The following is an 8,345-nucleotide window of genomic DNA, read 5'->3' on the forward strand; positions in this document are numbered from 1 at the left end:
TAGGTAACCCTGTTAAAGCACTGTTAAACTAAAGCGCAATCCTTTACCTGGAAGTAAGCTTGGTTGCTGGCAATGGGGCTTGCTTCTGAGTAAACCCTCCTAGGGTCGTGATTCACCCGTTGGAAGAGTTGCATGGTTGCTTCAAAGCAAAGCCACCGACTACCACCAAGCTTACTCCTGAGTAATGCATGCCTTGGAGCCAACCGTTTTTTCTAAACCAAAACCTCAGTATTAGGTTAAATTACCATGTTGGCACTTTGCGATAAATAAGTGGGTTTTGCGTTGCAATTTGGGCATTCGGTCTCGAAAAGGTTCGCCATCACTGCACTATGGACATCAGTTGTAATTAAGGGAATTCTCCAGGCCCTACCGGGAAAATGGCAAGCCAAAGTACAGTTGCTCATTTACTATTCAAACTAGTATTAAAAACTGCAAGCAGAGCAAAAGGGCACACCTATAGTAAAATACAAAAAAAAGTATCCTTATGTGTTTTCTGCCCTCCCCAACACTTTTCCCACTAGACTAGAAGGAGCCCCCTCCCTCACTACAGAACTCTGGACCTATCAATTCTGTACTCTTTTCGTTTCAAATTTTTCTGGCGAGTGCTGCATTGTTCCTCTTAAAAGAACAGCAACCCCCAAGTGGAATTATGGCTAGAATTCAGTCTCTAGGGTATATAGACTATCGATTTTGACGGTCACTGTCATTACTAGTTCCAATGAACAAGAATAAAAGAAAATCCAAAGCATGATCAATATTATGATGCAAGCAAAGTTGGTTTTAATGGAGATATATAATTACAGGGGTGGAAAGTTGTATTCTGCTCAGTCTCCAAGAGAAGAAAAGAGTCAATGAATAAAATAATGCATTTAGCACTGAAGCAAAGTTAAAATGTGTAAAGAAGAAAAGAAAGAAGATCGGGAGAAGCCTCTCTCTCCTTTAGAGGTCTTTGGCCCCTTCCGCACACGCAAAATAATGCGTTTTCAAACCACTTTCACAACTGTTTGCAAGTGGATTTTGCCATTCCGCACAGCTTCAAAGAGCACTGAAAGCAGTTTGAAAGTGCGTTATTCTGCGTGTGCGGAATGAGCCCTAGATTCAGGGTCATAGAGGGTTCCGGTTAAACAAATGACAGGGAAAAGAAGGTCCATGGTTTAGAGATGTTAAGGAAAGCTTAAGAAAAAGACAGCTGAGAAAAGCAGATATGCAGACTGCTACAGATGACCAAATATTCCGTATCCTGTCATATCGGTCAACAGCTCTGACACGCAGGAACATGAGATCATCAGTTTGGCCATCCAGATTATTCTTTGGTGGCTCCATCTTCCCAACTGCTGAGTTAAGGCAAACGCCCTCAGGAAACCTCTCTGGAAGCAGAACCAAAGAGCTTGTCACAGGTCACTGCTGGGTGGCAGGATCTGCATCCAAGGCAGGTGTTTCTGTGGGTGGACTTGGAACTTCCGCCAAGGCAGGTGTTTCTGTGGGTGGACTTGGAACTTCTGCCAAGGCAGATGTTGCTGCAGGTTTGCATGGTTTTGATTTTGGATTTCCCATTGAGATTACTAGGTCGATTGAAAGTGCAGGTGGAGTTGGTTGAGACATCTTAGAAAGGTGGTGAAGAGTCTGCAATGAGAATTTAAGGAAGAGAGAGGGTTTTTTGTACGATTCTGTGGAATGAACCATTAGAAAGACTGACATTTTTGTCTGCCACCTATTGTTGTTGGAATTTTCAGCCTTGTTTGCCTGCAGCAGCAGCACAAGCAGGCGCAGCAGGGAATTCTGGGAATCTGCGTGAACATTCTAAAGGTGACAGTTAAAACAGTTGGTAGTGTTCTTCTGCTCACTGACTGACTGACTGATTGACTGACTGAGAGAAAAGATATTCTCTGTGTACTGCTAACCAATGCTATGCAAAATTGCCTCTGACTAAGATACTGTATAAGCTTACTATCACAGCCAAATTGTAACAAACTATGAGCCCTGCATGAAGCAATGTATATGTGATACTTTGTTATTTTTCTCTCTCAGTTAAAGTGAAGTTCTCTTTATGTTTATGTACTTCTGAGGTAAAACTGCTGATCTTTTGAAAGATAACTATTCTTATTTAACATGCCACACAATTCACATTTCTGCTCGTTACTCTGTTTGACAGGATTATACCTGTTGCCCTTCAATTGTTACCCTTGAAAACAACTCAAAAACTCCAATTGATACAGAATGCCTCAGCCCAGCAATTCAAGGAAGCTGGTCATGCTCTGAAGTCTCAGGGGGAGGGCATTACTAACACAGGAAACCATCAGGGTGGATTTTCCCAACCACCCTATTTCCCCAATTCTCGGGTGTTTCCTTGCCTTGGATTTTATAATTTGATTTCGAGACCACCCTTCCTGTAGCAGCCTCAGGGTGGCATACAGCAGTAGACGAAACATTTAAAATTTGCAATCAATTCACTGTAAAAGGTGCCATAAAAACCAATCCATAACCAACTGTGAAATGAATTAGAAGGAAAAGAAGGAAAGGAAAAGGGGGAAAGGAAAGGGAAAAGAGAGGGGTAGGGGAAAGGAAGAGGGAAAGGGAAGGAGGAGATGGGAAAAGGGAGGCCAGCTATGTTGGAAATACCATTTCTGTCATCAACTCTAGGCCTGGAAGAACAACATTGGCTCACAGCCCTGTAGAACTGTGATAGGTGCTGCAGGGCCTAGGGGTCCCATTCAACAGTGTTCTGCCAGGCTGGAGCTAGGCAGTGGTGGGATTCAGCAAGTTCGCACCACTTCAGCAGAACCGGTTGTTAAAATGGTGCTTTTAAACAAACAGTTGTTAAACTATTTGAATCTCACCACGGTAGCTAGGGCTGAAATGGCCCTGGCCTTGGCCCTGGTCAGGGACAGCTGGATATTTTTGAGGGACCACCAGCATTTTAAGGGACCACCAGCATTAGCATTATGCCCACAATGCTGGGTAGCCAGATGAGGATATGGGCAATGCCCTTGGATATAACTATAATGTTCGGTATCCCAGGAAGACCAATACTCAGGAAGACAAAAGACAAAAAGGAAGAGCAAATACAACGAGAAAGAACACACACCAATACTCAGGAAGACAAAAGACAAAAAGGGAGAGCAAATACAATGAGAAAGAACACACAGCACTGGATAAAAATGGTGGCCTTAAGCTGGACTTACCTAGCCTTCTGAAATATGGAAGTCAAGAGATGAAGGCAGAAGCTGCTGAATGAGTCCTGTCTGGTTAGTGCTTTTATACCATTTTATGCAGGAAGGACTGAGAACCAGAAGTCAGTGGGGTTAGTTCTGCCAGCAGTTCATGTGATTTCCATTTGGGCAAAGCATCAAAGGAATCCAAAGAGTGAGTAACGTGCCTCCAAGGAATACTCAGGATTAATAATAATAATTTATTTTTTATTTGTATTTATTTATTATTAAACTTATATACCGCCCTCCCCCGAAGGGCTCAGGGCGATTCACAACAAGCAAACAAAACAAACAGGTAAATAAACAGACAAACACCGTACATTTAGTACTGGTCCACATTAAAATACAGCGCTCAAATCATAATATACTATTTCAAAAACAACAGATGGCGTCTAACAGCTAAAACTCCTCCGGCGGGGACAGCAGGGCCCCAGCTGTTAAAGGGGGGATACCGAACATTATAGTTATAATAATAATAACAATAATAATAAGCACTTGAAGCATCAACAAAATTAACATCTGTCAGATTCAGAAGACAGCCCTGCTGGGATCCGTACGAATACTGCGCCGATCCATTACAACTTCCTAGGCCTCTGGGTGAGATTTGAATTGTAATTAAAGGCCAACAACCAGCTAAAGAACTGGCAGCTGTGGAATCAATCAAAATAATAATAATAATACGTCATATTATGTTATATTTTATAATAATAAAAGTATCCATTGTCTCTCTGTTTGTGGCCAGACATGAAATTAGGAGTCTGAAAACTAGCCTGTAGCTTCAAGATGGTGATAGAAATGGCTGTGCATAAAACTCAGGATGTCAAGAACATCCTGGTCCATGATATTTGGAATGGGAACAGCCATTAACTGTGGTAGCCCTAACTCTTCTGTAGTTACAGCTAGGACTCTCAAAATTGGTCTCTAGCTTCGTGACGATTGTGAAAATTGCAGTGCCTAACCTAAAAGGTATCAGAAAATCCTTGCATGTGCAATCCACCCACCCACCCACCCACCTATTTTGCTTTAGAAGGTATGGTTTTAACTCCGTTTGAAATTACAGGTAGCTGCTTCAAAATCAGCCTCTACCTAAAGCATAATACTGGGAGTTGCAGTGTGAAATAGGAAGACCTTCAGAACATCATGACCAGCATCCCTTGATGCTATTTGCGGTAGAAAAGTAGTTGGTCTATGAAATTCATAACTCATCCGAAAATGAAGCTAGGAGGGTGAAAATTGGTCTAGGATTTCAGGATAATGATGGGAACAGCAGACTGTTGTCCTGGTGGTTGATTTGACGTCTGCAGTTGTATGATATTACTCAACAGTCTCAGATGGTGCATTTGAAGATGTAGGTCAATGTCCATCACCAGGGTTAGACACCAGGGTTATAGATGAGTGGGCAATGACCACTTTGTTCAAACACAAGGAGCCCCAAAGCAGCCTACAAACTCCTTCCCTTTCTCTCCCCATAAAAGATACCTTGTGGAATAGTGTCAAGACTCCCTTGACCAGACAATGAAACACTTGTAGAAAGTTCAAAGGTTTCTTTATTGCTGGAATCAAAGTGAAGCATGAAGTAGCAAAGAGTGTTCTGAGGCAAAACCCAACTCCTAGAGATAATAAAGTATAGAGCACTCCCCCCTGCACTGTGAGAAGAGAAACAGGCCAGGATTCACACACTATCATAGTTGTTGATAAGGCACATGGGAAAGCGAAACACAGAAGCATTTGCTAAGCATACCACAGTCTACTAAAACTCCCAACCCCCTACAAAGCATGGCTTGACAGGTAGGTGGGACTGAGAGAGTCCTAAGAGAATTGTGACTGGCCCAAGGTAATCTGTGTGGTGGAATCCAGAGGCGGAACGAGGGGGGACTGTGCTAGGGGCATACGTGTGCCCTGCGCCCCTGCCATGCCCCGATCCACCCCCACCACGCCACGCCCATGGAACATCCTTGCCATGCTCACACAGGGGTGAGCGCCCAGTGTGTCACGTGCACCCCGTGCCTCCTTGGCGCTACTCCACTGGTGAAGTCTCTGTCTTTGCAGGTTTTTAAACAGAGACTGGATGGCCATCTGTCAGGAGTGCTTTAATTATGTGTTCCTGTATTGCAGGGGGTTGGACTTGATAGCCCTTGGAGTCTCTTCCAACTCTATAATTCTATGATTCTATGAACAGGCTTCATGTGGAAGAGCGGGATATCAAACCGGGTTCTCTAGATTAGAGTCCACCGCTCCTAACCACTACACCACACTGTTTGTTTGTTTAACTGGGGAAGGAATCCATAGAAAAGACTGATTCTGCTTTCCTCCACATATCTATTACCCTTAAACACAATGCAGAAACTCCAGAACGCCTCAGCCTGGCTACTCTGTGATCGGAGTGAGATTTGCACATTATTCCCATGCTGCAGATTCTCCGCTTTCCTTTCATTCCCCTAGAAGCTAATCAAATTATACATCTTGAGCAGCAGAAAATTCAATTCATGATCTTTTTGATGCAAGGAATAAAAGGACTGGAACAAATTGTGCTACCACCAAAGTGATCTTAGGATAATTTTCTCTAAGCAAATCAAACAAATTTCTCCAGGTATGGGGGAGGGGGGCAGATGCCCTACTGGTTACCAATCAGTTATCGCATTAAATTTAAGGTTTTGGTTATCACCTTCAAAATCACCTTAATGGACCTGGACTGCCATATCTCCAGGAACACCAGGGTGTTTGTATAAAGCAGGGGTAGGGAACCTGCGGCTCTCCAGATGTTCAGGAACTACAATTCCCATCAGCCTCTGTCAGCATGGCCAATTGGCCATGCTGGTAGGGGCTGATGGGAATTGTAGTTTCTGAACATCTGGAGAGCCGCAGGTTCCCTACCCCTGGAAAGGGATCAAGACTACAGTATCAGTTCAGGAGACTGCTTTATAAGGCATGATACAATTGCAATAAATTGTAATAAATAATTTTTGTGTGTATCAGCCCCCTTTTGTTGTGACACAATGTCTGCTGCCTTTATAACCTTCAATCCTAGCCCCAGTGCATGGTTTTATTTATTGGAGAACTTTATAAGGCATATACAATTGCAATAAATTGTGATTGAATTATTTTTCATAGTATGTAATCTGCCCTGAGTCTCAGCCAGAAAGCTGGGCTACAAATGATGAGGATGATAAAAATGTGGTGGAAAGTGCCATCAAGTCACAGCTGACTTATGGTGACCCCCACTGGGTTTCCTAGGCAAGAGACTTCAGAGGTATTTTGCCACTGCCTGTCTCTGCCTGGGCTGACAGCAGAGGCGTAGCAAGGGAGGGAAGCGCTCCGTGCACTGGTGCATTCTCCGCCCCTGCCATGCCAACGTCTGCCCCCATCCCACCCTGGAACGCCCCCGGAACGCCCTCAACCCACCCCCACAGGGGTGCGTCCCCGGTGCGTCGCACCCCTATCCCTCGGAGCTACGCCTCTGACTGAGAGAGCTTGGAGAGAAATGTGACCCAGCACGTTAAATCAGCTATCATGTGGAGGAATAAAACTGCTTCTCCAGACTAGAGTCAACGATGCCATGCTGCTGCCTCTTAATGTTAACAACAATAATAATAATTATTATTAAGTCAATTAAATAGACACATCCTATGTTTCCAGGTGTCCTACATATTTGTTTCTGTACAGAATGTGCTGTTAGGAAGTATCAGAGGGAGAACAGCCTGTGAATCATCCCTACAATAACAGATTTTGTCCACAATCCAGACTGCCCTCTGCATTTGCACCCTACATGTAAGTACCCTTTACTAGAACGTGCATGTCGTAAACATCTTGCCTCTTTCATAAGGCTTCACAGAATATCTAATGTTATCATTTTTTAAATTTAATCCTTTAGCCACAGCTATAGAAATGGTGTTTAGGCAAAGGAGGTGAAAAAAAACAGACGAATCCGAACTAACCCAATCAGAAAGAGTGAGAGCCTCAACACTTACCACCAGCTTAAGGGTGATAGCGGGAGTTGTAGTGCCAAACATGAAATACATTGAAACATCCAGACCAATGCAGTCACCCCCAAACCCCACCCACCCCGGATTTTGGCTTTAGAAGCTATGGTTGCCTGTGGCTGGCATATCAGGAAACGAAGCAAGGGGTCATAAAACTGCCGACTCGCTCCTGAGTGATAGAGCTATTTGTAGGGTGAAAAAAGGGGTACCAATACACAGTGAAAACAGAGAACGGTGAGTTTTGCAGTGGGGAGGTGGTATTTGTTGTGTTCTGTTCAGAAATAGCTGCTTCTTCAGGAGATCTATAAAAAACAGTCTTCCAGAACGTTCCCACCATAATAAGGAGATGGGGGTGTAAATTCCCAGCCTACCACAGAAGGTTGCTGTCTGACCGTGGCCCAATCTCACACTCTCCAACACATCTGCCTCATGAGGTTGTTGTGAGGATAAAATGGAGGGTAGGAGAACAACACAAGCTGCTTTGTGTTGCCAATTGAGAGAAAGGCAGCAGAGAAAGGGACGGTGAAAAATAGCCACTCCTTTACAAAAATCAAGGGGTTTAAGAGCTTTCCTAAGCTATTGGTCCCTGTGTGGTTCATTGGGTAGCATGTAGGAACAAGGAGGTTCATATGAATCCCCACACTGCCAAAAATAGTTGCTGGCTGACCTTGTCTTGTTTTATAAATCTGTACAGAATCAACAGTATAATCTGTAAATTTGAACTCAGATGTGCTTCCCTGATTCCACTGGGCAGTGCATGAGACAGGGAGTGTGTGGTGGGGAAGGATCACAACAGATAGATGGTCAGCAAGAAAGGTGAGCTGCTGGGGGTGATGGTTGTGGGGTCCACCACATGGCCTGAACCATGGCATTTGCCTAACCTCAGGATGTACTGACACCAACCTTGGACCATGCAAACATTGTGGCATGCATCCTTTCTCTGCATGGGATGTCATGTCTTAGACAGTGCATTGTTTTGTGTTTCAGTCCCACTGGATATCTGGTTGAATTACCCCACCCATCCACATTTCACAGTTTATGTCAGCACTGAGTGAAAAAGGCAGGCTAGGAATCTTAGTAGACCACAAACAGAACATGAGTCAGCAGTGTGATGCAGCAGCTAAGAAAGCCAATGTCGTTCTGGGCTGCATCAACA

The sequence above is a fragment of the Sphaerodactylus townsendi genome, linkage group LG03 (assembly GCF_021028975.2).
Source record: "Sphaerodactylus townsendi isolate TG3544 linkage group LG03, MPM_Stown_v2.3, whole genome shotgun sequence".
Taxonomy (NCBI): domain Eukaryota; kingdom Metazoa; phylum Chordata; class Lepidosauria; order Squamata; family Sphaerodactylidae; genus Sphaerodactylus; species Sphaerodactylus townsendi.